At 46.4% G+C, this 12,819-nt stretch overlaps 1 protein-coding gene across 6 annotated transcripts in view; it reads right to left on the reverse strand.

The window, feature by feature from the left end:
* The window catches only part of TNFRSF19 (TNF receptor superfamily member 19), a 122,985-nt gene that overhangs the window by 75,125 nt on the left and 35,041 nt on the right, over nucleotides 1–12,819 (reverse strand). The window contains exon 3 of one of the 6 annotated variants that reach the window (XM_025196620.1): nucleotides 8,172–8,357. The exons of the other annotated variants lie outside the window; for them this stretch is intronic. The gene's annotated coding sequence lies outside the window, so the exon portion shown is untranslated. The remainder of the gene's footprint in view (nucleotides 1–8,171; nucleotides 8,358–12,819) is intronic. 6 annotated transcript variants of the gene reach the window in all.

A 12,819-nucleotide genomic window follows, 5' to 3' on the forward strand; every position in this document is an offset into this window, starting at 1 on the left:
ACAAGAAATAGCAAGCTATTCAAACACTGAAAGCGTGAATAAGGAGAGACTGCTGGGATAAAATGAAGACCTAGCATAATTATTACTGAGAGTAAGTCTTGAGACAAAGGCCATCCTTTCAGCAAGTTCAAATGCATCTTTCACCGCTAATAATCTCCCTTACTTCTATAAACCATACTTAGTCATCCACTTTATTTGAGAACCCACTGGGCATTTGAATGATAAAGGGCTTCAAGGACTCCCACAGCTTCATTATTACTAGCTTATGGTAGAATTATTGAGCTGTCTGATTTTAATTAAGCTAGTCATGTGAATGTGCAGAAACTGGGATGAGTGCAGTATAAAGGCACTTTATAAAAACAGCAAAAGAACACTTTGATATTAAGGTTCATAGTGAGGGTGAACAAAGTTAATGGCTAAAGAAGGTGCACAGATCTTCAAAGGCTTAGAAGCTCTGTTACCAAGTAAAACACAGAGTTGGTAAATGACTCATCAGAACAAAGCCTGCAAATGATGCTTATGCACTAATAATTTTAGAAACGTAACTAGCTTCAGTATCACCAACTTAACATAGTTCCTTAAGTTCTAGAAAGGTATTGGACTCTGTCAATCAGGGGAAGGTGATAACACTGTAACGAGTCTGAATATTACACTTACCACAATATCTAGTTTGTTTAACTTGTTTTTAATTAAGCAATCTTGAGACTTTTTTTTACATGAGGGAGATGCAAAAAAATAAAGACGACAAAATCTGGCATTTATAAGAAAAATAAGTGAAATTTCATGAGCTGGTACAGAAACATAAGAAATAGCAATCTGATGTCTTAGGATAGCGCTCCTCAGCCAGGGTGCTGTCTCTGGAAAGGTGTGAGATCCTTTTTAAACAATGTCATGGGGTAATGCACAACATCAGTTCTGTTAGCTGTGCAAACACCTACACGATTCAAAGGATAAACCCAAACAATTCAAATAGGAATCCATATTGTCAAAAACATTCTGACCTGTCATGGTTGCTCTGAATTCTTTGCAGCAGAGGAACTGCTCTACTATTTTTTCCGCAGTCAAAAAAAAAGTGAAAACTGAAACCTGGCATTTTCCAAGGAGTGTTGCAAGTCTAACAAGGTGCATCTCAAGTCTAAAAAGCTTGAGAATCACTTTTATGGGCATAAGTTGCTAAGCATGTGTCTATAGAGTGCAGTGCAAGCTTAATGAACCATGCTGCGCTCATTTTTCATATGCTGGAAATAAAACGGCTGTGCAAGCACAGAGAACAGAGCTTACTGGCAGATGTGCAGCACCTCACTGTTATGGCTATATTGCTCCCAGTTTGGGAGCTGAGGCAAGGAAAGCAACACAATTTAAACCAAGCAGCATCTTGTTTTTGTACTGCACTGCCTTGTTCCACACAGACATACCCTAATTGCCTCAGGATAGGAAGAAACTCCTTCCCTAAACCTGTTACTAACCTGTCAGAATTGTGCAACACCTTTCTTGGAAGCATCTGATACTTACCATACTTACAGACAGTATAACTGAGTGGCACAAAATGAGTCCGAAATGATATGGCAATTATATTTCTTTGTCAGATAACTGTATTAATACAATATCTTATCAGAATAGTTTGGATCTCTCCAACCTCTTTGTGGGCATCACTCCTAATATCATTCCCACAAGAAAAATATTGTGGACTTGGAGGTAGAACCTTCATTACCAACCATCTGCTTCCATAGCTTGACAATATTCCCTGGTACAGACACTGGAAGATTAGAGGAACCCAACAGCTAACTACATTATCTAGAAATAAGAGGGCTATTTTCTCGCAGGAAGAGATGGTTTCCAGGGCCCAGGGGGAAGGCAGATGGGGATATCCAGCCTGACTCTCTTTTCTCTCTCCTGTTCCCAGAGTTGAAGAAGATTTTGCCCTAAAAGGAAACTGGTGATATATATATAAATAGATTGCATAAATCATAGGCAAGATCTGTAGATTTACTAGGCTTTGGGCACCCCAGGCCAGCACTCTATAGCTCCAGCTACTGCTGTATGTGCTATTCCTGCTTTGATGGTACAAGGAGTATAACTTCACTATACAGCAAACATTTTACTTATGTATTCAAATGAGAAGGGAAATGGCATTAACACTATCAGCAAAACATTTAGAATAAGGAGTTCATGGACTATAATTACACTTACGCAACCTAAGAGGATTTCCTGTTTAAAATATCAAAGGCCTGGTATAAACAATGGAGATATGAGAATTTCCCAGAGAAGACTACAAGAATCTTTTAAAATGGAATGTTAGGCAATTGAGACATATGGATTACTACCAGTTTCCCTTACAATATATAAGCACACAGGGCTCTGCTTGGCATTCCCACCTATAACACTGACATTAACTCTACAGCCTTACTTCCATCCCTGTTCATCTGTTTATCCTGAATTCAGCTGGGACACCAAGTCTCTGGGCCCCACCCTCAGTTTAGGGCAGTGGTACTCACCATCTGTCCCACAGAGCCATGTCATCTGTCCAGTGGGGCTTCCCACAGGCCTGGAAATTTGGCAGCAGGGATATATGGCAATTAACACTGCTACAGCTCCCCAGCACCAAACTGCTAAGCCCTAAGGGCTAGAAGACATGCAGGGCTGGGTTGTGGGCACCAACTGGTGAATGGTCTGATCTGGCATGTGGGGCCAGGGCCACAGTTCCATGCACTGGATAGGGCCCATGGACCGGATCCAGCCTGCAGACTGACCCTGCAACAGTGATTCAGCCCACAAGGTCAAAAGGTAGGGCCTTGCTCTTCTAAGGGAATAGGCCTTTACTTCAGGGTAGGACTAGCCCCACCCAAAAGGAACAATGAAAATATACAATAACCAATGTAGTGTATAGATTTATCCTTTCGTTATGTCCCTCATGCATAGGTTCTGCCACAAATGCTGCTGTGTACAAATCTGTGGTTTTAAGGGCTTTGAGTGTTAAAAAGGCATAGAGCATCCTCTAGTATTTTGCCATTAGAGCAACTGTAAAAAAGGATTTGAGACGTAGCTAATGACTATACCTTTCTTAGTCTCTCAAAGACTCACTGATAAACAAAATATGGCAGCACCAAACAACTTAAAAGTTTATTCTAATAAAAATTTAACATTTTTTATATTTGCTTTAATTTTTTTTCATCCTCTAGAAAATAAGAATATTCAAATATACACATCAGCAGGGGTTGAGAGGAGTAAAAAAAAAAAAAAAAAATCAAATAGCTCCTTCACTCACATATTTCAAAAAAATGATTCCTCCTTGCCCTACCCTTCCCAAGCCTACCAAATATGGAGAGCATCTGAAAAGAAACTGAGTAATTCAAGAGAAACTTAAAAGATGCTAAAACGTCTTTACGTAGTGAATGAGTATTCCTCTGACCCCAACTACCTGGTAAGGGCGTTGGATCAGAAATTGTCCCCCCACAACTTTATGGCCACTTACATTCAAGCCCATCCTCCTCCTCCTGCAAGGCTCTAAACCTACGAAAACTATTAGCAAATGGATATAAAAGTATCACTTTGTATTGGAGTTCTCCAATTGTCTTTATTTCTCATAATGTTTCCTATCAAGACATCTTATCAAAATGTCTCATTAGCTAAAATCTACCATCAAAGATATCCATGATACCACAGTAGAGCCAGAACCAGACCTGGAGCTAGTCAGAGCCGAAGGCACGCAAATAGTAAGCAGCAGAATACTGGAGGGGTGGGGGCAGCAGGTAAGGGGCAGAGGCTGAGGGAGGGGGGGTAGGGAACAAAGGTGGCTGCATGCCTACTGATTGCATGCCCCCTGCTACAGCTTTCAGTGCTGCAGCAATGGGGGGGGGAGGACAGTGAATTTAAGATTGCAACTCAATAATTAGATTCTATATTTGGAAAATTATAACAAATTTATCAATTCTACTTGCAAAAAAATAATTACTGGGAAGTCATCTTAAATTCAAAGTCATCTTGGATTTAGGTAAATAAAGTAATTCATCAAGTTCCTCTTTCCAGGATACCTCTATAGAACTCTCTTACCTCATAGGCCTAAACTAAGTCAAACTGGGCAGGTCTACACATGATGTTTACTACTGACTCATTAGCTCTACAGTAAATGTCTGGGTGTCTACACAGGCAGTCCTATTAGGCTACAGTAAACTAATAAACTCCACCGTAGGATAGTACTTGTAAATACTTGTGGAGCTTTTTAGTGCACAGCAACACATGTATGAATGGCTGGCTGGGGCACAAAGATGCTTCAGTGCGGGGGCTGCCTGCTTGCTAGCCCCACACTGGAGCACCCTCGTGCCCCAGTCAGCCCCTCTGCAGCATGCTGAGTTAGGTCGGAGCAGACCCGAGCCAGCAGACTGACCCCCAGGTGCCCTGACACCTGGGGCTGCTCCAAACTGGCTCAATGTATGGGAGTTCTGGTCAAACATGGCACCTGGGAGCAATAAACTCCAGCGTGATATGCACTGGAGTTTATTGCTGCACATTAACAGCATGTGTAAACACACCCACTGAACTTCAATCAGCTATTCCTCATTCTACCAGACATGACAAGGAGCAATCATTTCAAGTTGCAGAAAGGGAAGTTTAGGTTAGATATTAGGAAAAACTCTCACTAGGAAGGTAGTAAACTACTGGAAGACGTTGTTCAGAGAGGTTGTGGAATCTCCATCCTTGGAGGTTTTTAAGATCCAGCTAGACAAAGCCTTGGCTGTGATGATATAGTTGCGGATGGTCCTTCTTTCAGCAAAAGGTTGGACTAGATGACCTCCTGAGGTCCCTTCCAACCCTAATTTTCTGTTTCTATGAATTTGGCCTAATGCAGCTGATTCAGGCAATAAATATATTCATGTCTTAACAGCCACTAATAACACAGTCCAGGAAAGCTTCTTAGGTATTTTATAAGCAAATACAAAGACAAGGTTTCTGCCCGGGAAAATTTACATATCTCTAAATTTTTTTACACATCTCTACTAATTTTCTGCCAGTGATTTCGCACATATAATCTATGGCATTCATTTATATGAACATAATTAATGTATACATAGGATCTGGGATAGGTTAATGGCTGGCACGTACAAAAAATAATTAAGCCTGTAATTAGACTGAACTTCAAAACAGCTATCATCCATTCCCATAATTAACTGTGTCCCAAAAACTAGGGTTACCATACGTCCAGATTTTTCTGGACATGTCCTCTTTTTGGGTCCTTCCATCAGTATCTCGGTGTTTTTTTAAAATATCAACAAATGTCCAGAACTCTGCTCTTCTCATCCTCAACGTTTTCCCTGGCAGTTCCTGGCTTGCCCCAGCAAGGAGCTGCGTGGGATGGGGGGAATGGGGGAGGGTGATTGAAAGAAGGGGGCATCATGTGTGTCTGTGTGTGCACCCTGGCAGCTGCAGGCAAGTAAGTCTGTGGTGGGGTGTGGGCTGGAGGGCCAGGGTGTGTGTGTGTGTGCATGTTGTGCAACGGGATGGGTATGCAAGGGGGGCAGATGTCTGCCAGCACTGGGGTGCAGTAGGGCAGGGAGGCAGGGGAGGTGCCTGCCCCTCCAGTGGTGGAAGGGGCTAGGGAGAGTTTTTTGGGTGCAGCAGGGAGCTACGTAGGCAGCAGGGCTTGGGGGGGAACAGAGGGCGGCGGGGCGGGAGTGAGTGGCAATGGCAGGGCTTGGGGGACCAGTGGGCTGTGGGTCAGGAACGAGAGGTATCACCAGGTACGGGGGGACTGCAGGTTGGGAGTGAGGGGCAACTTCCAAGGGAGGTGGTATGGCTTCCAAGGGAGGTAGTCCTCTCCCCTACCTTGGGGGTCTTCAAGAGGAGACTGGACAAACAACTGGCTGGAGTAGTTTGACCCCAGTGCTCTTTCCCGCCCAGGGCAGGGGGTTGGACTTGATGACATACTGAGGTCCCTTCTGACCCTAACATCTATGAATCTGTGAACCTGGGCGGGGGGGCTGTGATTTGGGAGTGAGGGGCAGGGCACGGACATATCACTGCCCCCTCCACCCGCAATCATATTACCCTCCCCGATAGGTGTCCTCTTTTTCTGAGCTGGAAATATGGTAACCCTACAAAAAGTGAAAGATAATATTTAGGAGATGGACTGAAAGCCCTTTGAAAAACCCAGTACTTTCTCTCTTTGTTGCAATGCTAAATAATAAACAACTGATAGTGCATCTTATATTAATACTTATATGTTGTTCGTGTGTGCCAACTTATTTTGTGATCTAGAGAGTAACAAAGTTGGCAGGCAACAGGTGTTGTGCTAGCAAAAGCTGCATAGTCTCCACCAGCTCTACAGTCTCTCTTATCCCCATACGCTGAATGCTGAGGTTGCCTCATGGGATTCAAGATTTCACCTCAGAAAAAAGAAATGGAGTCCACAGGAGATTTGCTTTTGCTGGGGCAACAGAACCATGCAGTACTACTTTCTGCAACTACAAAAGGTGCTTTGGAGATGCTTCCCATCTCCCCTTTTCACTGCAACCACCAGCAAAAGGGCTGATAAATAGCAAGGGGGGATGGGAAGAGAAGGCACTGTCATTAACCCTCCCCTCCCCTCCCCACAAAAATCTGAAATAAAGAAAAAAGCCCCTGAAATCAAGGAAATTTGTGTAACCCAATAAAAATAAAATACAAGGCAATCTTCTCAGGTGCTTCAAGGCCCTCATCACCATGGCATCTGAGGACTACAATTTTTAAAGTATTATTTTCAAAACAACCCTAGCAGACTTAATACAGATGGGCAAATGAGGTGTAGAGAGACTGTTGGACTTGCGTATTAGGGCTGTGCGAAATGGCAACGTTCCATTTCGACTTGCATTTCGAGGTTTCGACGGAACAGCGTTTCGTTTTGAATTTCATTTAGATTTGAAACCACTGTTTCGTTTCATCTGCTGTTTCGATGTTTCGCCCATATGCTATAATGGGGAAGCTCGAAACAGCTTCTCACATCCAGCAGGCAGATCAGGGGCCTGCAACCCCGGGAGGGCTGTGGGGTCTGTGCCAGTTCTCCCACGGTTTCAGGCCTCCGTTCTGCCTGCCAGATGAGGGAGGGAAGCCGGGTGCTGCCGCCTGGGACTGGAGAGCTGGGGAAGGGAACTGAGCCTGATCGCTCAGTTTCCCTTCCCCAGCGCTGCAATGGGGCTGGGGAAGGGAACCTAGCCCAGTTGAGCTGAGTTCCCCTCCCCAGCGCTACCATCAGGCTGGGAAGGGGAACTCAGGTCAGCTGGGCTCAGTTTCCTTCCCCAGCCCGATCGATCACTGCACTGGGCAGGAGAACTTTGCAACTGGGCTCAGTTCCCTTCCCCAGCCCCATCACAGTGCTGGGAAGGGGAACTGAGCCCGGGCTCAGCTTCCTTCCCCTGCACTGCGACTGGCGTCCCACAGCCCAGCTGCAGGAGGCAGGGAGAGCCAGGGCTGCCTGCCTGCCTGAGCCACATGGGGCTGCGGAGCTGCTGGGAGTGCAGCCCTGGTTCTCCCCTGTCTCCCACCACCTGGCTGCTTTGAAACTCAAAACGTTTCAAAACTTTCTGACTGGCCTTGTTTTGTTTCAAGGCTGTTTTGAAGCCCTTTGTTTCATTTCAATTTCACTGTTTCAAGCTCAAAATGAGTCGAAACAGTGTCAAAACAAAACAACCGGTGAAATTTTGCATAGCCCTATTGCCTATGGTTACCCAGAAAATCTGTTGCAGAGTGGGGACTTGAACTCATACATCAGAATTCAAGGCTAGTGCTTTAATTACTGCATCATCCTGCCTCACTAACATAGAAACATTATTTAAATGGTGTAATGTAATACTTTATCCTTGATCCCACCCCTCCCCGCAATATTAACTCTGTAAGAACAAACAAGTATCTCAAAACAGAGCAAGGCTTTCATCTCAATTATAATCAGCAGCAACAAATGCGAACTAAGATGTGAAACTAATATAAAAGGCTTATTAAAATTTATAAAATGACTTTAAAAATACTTAAAAATATTATAATTATAATAGTATCCCATGACTCCTGGACAAACGCTGCAGTCAGGGAGGTGCATCAGAAAATGAAGCAAGCCGTTTCATCATGAACAGTAATCAGAGGTGGAACTTAAAAATTTTGGTGGTCTGAGTGACAGTGAGGGGAAGGAGGGGAAACAAGTGCCTACCTCCTCCTGCTGCCATGTCAATGCAAGCTACCTGGACACAGTCTGTTGTTGTGGCAGCACAGGCTCTTTGGGAACTGCCTTTTTGACATCCCCTCTGAATTGGTGCCTGGAGCTGGTGCTCCAACTCCCCAGCACCCCCTGCCAAAGTTGTGCTACTGACAGTAGGAAAACGACATGGTTTGCTCTCCTGGTAAACAGAATGGAAACAAACAGCAAACAAAAAGTAATTTAACTGAAACAACCTTTAAATTTTAACTTTATTTTGTTAGTAGCATGCACAAGGATTTTTAAATAAGATGTTTAATCTAGCAGTGTGTCTGGAAAAAGAAAAAAGTAATTTAGCAATTCCAGAGATTGCACAAATTAGATAGCATTCAAGTCTTGTCTACCTGCCTGGTTCTGCTGGCAGAATTTATGGCAAGAGACAGCAGCTTCCATGACCAAGCTGCCAGTGCACATGTACACCCAAAGGCCTCTGGAACTCTACAAGAGCTGTGCTGGCAAAGACAGTGAAGTGCACTCTGGAAGGCAGTCGCTCAGGGGTGAGCAATTATTTGGACCTGTGGCCACATAGGAAGTTTTGGGGAGCTGTTGTGGACCAGGTCAGCCAAAACAGCTCACCAAACCTCCCTACGTGGGATGGGGCTGCAGGCAGGAGGGGGTGAGAGCCAACATAGGCAGCTCAGCCATGGCTCCCAAATTGCACCAGCACCACCTCCGGCCCACCCTTCTACCCTGAGGGGCTTGGACAAACACCCCCGATCTCCAGTGGGAACCTGCCAGCTGCATCCACAGCTGATGCCAGTGCCCACTTAGAGCTGCTTCTGGCACACAGGGTAGAATTTGGTGTAATCTGCGGGAACGTGCTGTAGGTCTGGGATGGTTTGGGTGGGGAGAGCAGGAAGGAAGGGAAGAGAGGCAGCCCTGGCCACAATGAGTGGTGGAGGCCATTCCTGGGTGCCAGGAAAAAGCAGGACCCAGTAGCAGGTACATTTGCCACTTCCAGGACTCTTCTGTCTGCAGCCACCCAGAACCTGTGCCAGGGCTGTGCTGCAGTTCCTGTCCATTGCCATGACCACCACCACCACCACTGCTGCCCCACTGGACACACTGGTGGTGGTCATGGGGAGGACCTTCACTGCAGCCGCAGCCAAAAGGGCCCTGGCAGGGATGAGTGTGCCCGCTACCAGGTCCTGCTTTTTCCCAGTGCCCAGCTCTGGCCATCACCACTTATCAAGGGCAGGGCCATCTCTGTACCTTCCCACCCCCGAACTGTCCTGCACCTACAGTACATCCCCGCAGCTTATACTAGCTCCTGGCCCATGCATCACAAGCAGGGCTGCGTAGGCACTGGCATCAGCTGTGGATACAGCTGGAAGGTTCCCCCTGGAAATTGGGGCATCTGCCTGGGTCCGCAGGTGATGCTGTTTCATCAGCGCGTCAGCAGTGGTCCTGGGCAGTTGCCCCATGCCCCAGTGGGAACCTGCAGGAAACATCCACAGCTGATGTACACCCAGAGCTGTTTCCAACGTGTGGCATGGGAGTTGGTGTAAGCTGCAGATGGAGCTGGGACATGCCCGCCCACCTGGCACAATGCAGCAGCCACAGCAGTCAGCTCCCTGCAGGCCAGAACCTATGACTTTATGGCCATCAATCCGCAGGTTGGATACAATCAGTTGGTGGGCCAGGTCCGGTCTGTGGGCCATATTTTGCTTACCCCTGCACTAGCTGCAGATGAGACTGCTAAAGATAGCACAGGGCCAGGGAGTGATTACACATACTTGTTCTGGCTGTCAAAGGGTGGGAGAAATCTCTCACCTAGAAGGGGTGGTGTTATAGCTAGCAAAAAGGCTGTCTTGGCTGGTACAGGGAAGCTTTGAGTGTGGACGCATTCAAAGTGTTGCCAGCAAAACTTGATAGTTACCTTGGCAATGTCCAAGGTTAGTTTCCCAAATAATTGGAATGCATAACAATCAAACAAGCTGATTTGTTGATACATGAGGATGTAAGACTGCAGGTAAAGTTTTGCATTATAGTGCAGGATTGATGAAGCTGACGGGCATATTGCTTTTTCATTTAAGTAAAAGCCACAGGGAAATGCTGGAGTGATCTGCTGACAGCACTGTGTAAGTGGCCTGGATTGCACGATAATCTCTTTAATTTCTAAAAGCCATACTTTTAATTTAAAGTTTTAGGTAGATGGTTTTAGTCCTGATGCAACACTGTCACTAAATGTACTTTGTGTTAAGAGTCACTTGCTACAATTTGAATCATATAAAAGACTAGGTTTGTTTAATAAAATTACCTGGGTAAGGCAAGGAGGGGCTTTAGCTTCCAAGTGCTGCAAGGTGGCCTCTTCCACCTTGCGCTTTATCATCCTGCCACGGCTGTCTCAACCACAAGAAATTTTTTTACAGTAGAGAGGTAAACTGTAAAGAGGTAAACTGTAGATTCCCAGACCCTAGTTCCATCTTTAAATGAGATGAGATGAGGCCAAATGTTGACATTTGCAACTTTTTACAGGGAAAAAGTTTGTCAGATTGCCACCAAAACACTGAGACACATCAAAAACTTATTTAGCATAATTCTTTATTTTCTACCAAGTCAGTGACAAACTGATTCTTAAATAACACAGAACTACATTTAAAATGATTCCTTTTCAAAAGGCAAGTCACAACCCATAAAAACCTACACTTATGAAAGGCAATGGGGAAGCGGAGGTGGGGTGCAAGAGGCAGCTAAGGGCCTGGTGTGGGCCTGACTCTAGCCCCAACCCAGGCTCAAGGCCATAGTCAGAGCTGCAGCAGCCACCTGCTCCCCCCTCCACTTCGTATGCAAATATAAGCCAAGGGGCTCCCTACCCCCATGCTGATTGGGGGAACAAACCTCGTCTTATATTTGAGTAAATATAGTAGTTCATACAGTATTTCAAATGTTCCTACTGCCAAAAGGATGCTATAGGTAGGGCCTGGTTTAAATCATGATTTCATATTTTTCATTAAAACCACAAAATGAAGTGATTTTCACTTCCCCAGCAAGCGGCCATATCATGGCATTTTGTTGCAACAAGATGGCTGCTGCAGGCTGGGGAAAACATTTTGCAGCCAAAAGCAAAAGCCTAGCAGCCCAGGGGAGTGGGGAAGGGGTCACATAAGGTACAGGGGGAGGAGAAAGCTTGGGGATTGATAAGGGAGGGGCTGTTTGCTGGTGACAAATTGGGGCATGGGGGTTGGGGTGCCTGAGGTCTGCCTTGGCAGATGGCCCTGGCACCAGGTACGGGAGGAATTTTTTGCTTTTCCAGGTGGGAAAACTAGGGCGCTGGGGTGGAAGAAAAGAACACACAGGCAGAAGAGCAAACATGTCTCCCCTACCTGATGCCAGGGCTACCTGATGTTCCTGCCTCTTCCAGTCAGGTTGGGGGTGGGAAGAACGTGGGCTTTTCAGCAGCAATCAGAGCCCTTGGAAGCAAGGCCTCTGCTACTGCAATTAAACCTGGCCCTAAACCTGCCCCCTCATTCAACCATTGGGCATGGGGGGGCAAGGGCAGTACCACGATCTGGGTACAAAAATGGCAGCCCTGCCATGATGGGGCCACAATATTAGGGAGCTGGGCCCATGATTTAAATCAGGCTGTAGCTCAGGGGTGGACAAAATTGGCCCGCAGAGGGCTTTGTCCACCCCGCAGTAGGACCCTCGGTTCCGCCTGGCCCAGGCACTGCCCCGCCCCGTAGTGCGTCCTGCCACTCCTTGGACATGCAGCAGGGCTGGGGCAGCTCCACAGCTGGACTGCCTTTCTAGGAAAGGCAGTCCCACGGGACGGCGGCTCCTTTTGAGCGAGGTCTCCGCTGGCTCCAGCCCTGTGATACCAGCAGGGACCCATGTACACAGCCCTGACCTGGCCTATTTCACACTGGCTGACATTGGCTCCAAAGATAAGCAGCTTGAAACCCTCTGGGTCAAGCTCCAGGCTAGGGGGGTGGGGAGACGGGGGAGGTGAGAGAAACCTAACTGTAGACATTTATTATAGTCCACCGAACCAAGGGGAGGAGCTGGATCTGGAGTCCTGTCGAGAACTGACAGAGGCCACATGTGCAAGGGACTTGGTTGTCATGGGTGACTTCAATTACCTGGACATAGATTGGGAGGAACACTTGGCTAGGTCAGATCGTTCATGCAGTTTCCTGACTGTGATTGAGGAGATCTTTCTGACTCAGGAAGTGCAAGAGCCAACCAGAGGTAACGGTCTCCTAGATTTGGTCTTGGCCAAGGGAGATGATTTGGTGTGTGGCTTGAACATTGAGGGTAACCTGGGCAACAGCAACCATGAAATTACCAGGTTCACCGTCCGCTGCAAGGTCGACAAATCAACCAGCAGGATTGAAGTCCTGGATTTCAAAAATGCTGACTTCGACAGGCTCAGAGCATTAGTAGGAGAGGTGATGTGGGACCAGGAAGGGAAGGCAAACGGGGTGCATGAAGAATAGTCGTTGCTCAAGGACATGATCCTCGAAGCACAAAAGAAAACCGTTCCTGCAAAGAGGAAAGGTAGCAGAAGGACTGGCTTAATCGGGACATTACGGTCCTTTTAAAAAAGAAAAAAGAGGTGTATGCATAGTATAAGCTAGAGATGGTCCTCAAGGAGGACTATA

The sequence above is a fragment of the Alligator sinensis genome, unplaced genomic scaffold (genome assembly GCF_000455745.1).
Source record: "Alligator sinensis unplaced genomic scaffold, ASM45574v1 scaffold777_1, whole genome shotgun sequence".
Classification (NCBI taxonomy): domain Eukaryota; kingdom Metazoa; phylum Chordata; order Crocodylia; family Alligatoridae; genus Alligator; species Alligator sinensis.